Source organism: Octodon degus, unplaced genomic scaffold (genome assembly GCF_000260255.1).
Source record: "Octodon degus isolate 3935 unplaced genomic scaffold, OctDeg1.0 scaffold00090, whole genome shotgun sequence".
NCBI lineage: Eukaryota > Metazoa > Chordata > Mammalia > Rodentia > Octodontidae > Octodon > Octodon degus.
Genome location: NW_004524666.1, coordinates 4350099 through 4351965, shown reverse-complemented (window position 1 = coordinate 4351965; position 1867 = coordinate 4350099).

Below are 1867 nucleotides of genomic sequence, written 5' to 3'. Positions count from 1 at the left end.
GAACATGGCAGAAAATCGTACTCGGCGGGCGGGGTGGGGGAGGCACTGCGGAGTGGTGGGGGGCGGCCCGAGGGGTTGGGAGAGGGTCCGGCCCACACTGCGCCTGGGCTGGGACTCCCTTCTGTCCCTTTCAATGCTGCCATTCATTTACTTATATATATAAGTATACATATTCATGATTATTGCTATTATTTTGAACAAACTGTTATCTGTTACATCAATTCAGAAAACTGTCTTTATTCTACTTTTACTTATTCATTTTCAACATTCTCCCTTTCTTTACATGGACCCTTGTGTCCAATCCCAGAATCTGCCTTTTCTTAACTTCTTTTAACATTATTTGGCCATGCATGGTGCTACATACCTTTAATCCCAACACTTGGGAAGCTGAGGCAGAAGGATCCTTGAGAGTTTGAGACTAGTCTGGTCTACAAAGTGAGCTCAGGGCCAACCTGAACTGCATAGTGAGACTCTGTCTCAAAAAGACAAATACAACAAAATACTGCTTGTAAGATAGGTCTGTTGGCAATAAATTCTCTCAATTCTGTTTGTCTGAGAAACCATTTCTCCTTCACTCTTTTTTTGTCTTGTTCTGTGGTCCTGAGGATTGAACTCAGGACCTTGAGCTTGCCAGGCAGGTGCTTATTCTACTGAGCTATCTCCCAGGCTCCTCTTCTTTACTCTTGAAGGACCATTTTATAGGGTTCACAATGCCAGGCTGGTTTTTATTTTTTATTCCAAAGAAAACAGTTCATTTCATTCCCTCTTTCTTATATAATTTCTGAGAAATCAGGTATAATTTTATCTTTGTTCCTTTGTAAATTGTTATGTTCCTCTAATTTTTAAAGGATATTTTTCTTTTATATTTGATTTTTTTTCTCTACTTAATATCTTGGGTTTTTTGAGGCAGTTTCATACTCTGTGGTACAGGCTAGCCTTGAAATCATGGAGATCCTCCTGCTTCAGCCTCCCAAGTGCCAGGGTTACAGGTACGTGCCACCAAAGCCTGGCTATCTCCGATTTTCTACTATTTAAAAACAGTATGCTTAGGATATAGGTGTTGTTTTGTATTTATCCTGCTTGGTGCTTAGCTTCTTGGATCTGTGACTTGGTTCTTGGCATTAATTTTTGGAAACTTTCAGTCATTATTTGTTTCAAACATTTCTTGTTTCTCTTTGTCTTCTTTTGTTCCTACTACACCTGTTATGCTTTGTCGCTATGCAGTATCCTTGGATATTCTGTTCTGTGTTATTTTCCCAGTCTTGCTCTCATTGCTTTTCAAAATTTTTAAAGTTTCTATTAATATGCCCTCCAGCTCATCACTTCTTCTCTCAGCCACGGCCAGCCTGGTAACAAGCTTCTCAAAGGCGTTCTGCATTTCCGCTACAGTGTTCCGGTCCCAGCGCTGCTTCTCAGTTCTCTCCGAGGATCTGACTCTCTCTGCTGACACTGCCCATCTGTGTCTTGCATGACGTCTAATTTGTCCTTTTGAGTCCTTGGGATATTTATCATAGTTGTTCTAAATTCCTAGTCTGATACATCCAATGGCCCTGCTGGCTCTGTTCTGATGTTTGCTCTCTCTTCCAATTGTGTTTTGTCTTTAGTACCTTTTCTTGGTACCCAGACATGACGCACGTGGTAGAAGAAGCTGCCATGCATAGGTCTTCAGCAACGGGATGGGAAAGTGCAGAGGGAGAGAAGTGCGCGACAGCCCATGGCAGGGCTCAGGATTTAGTGGGCCGGCGCCTCTGGACTGGGAGCTTTGCAAGCGCTTTTCACGTTTCTTTCTCCCAACATGGGTGGCACAGTACCTGACCAGGAGCTAGCTGAAGCTGGCACCTCCTTCCCCCAGTGCAGTTGGATGCTA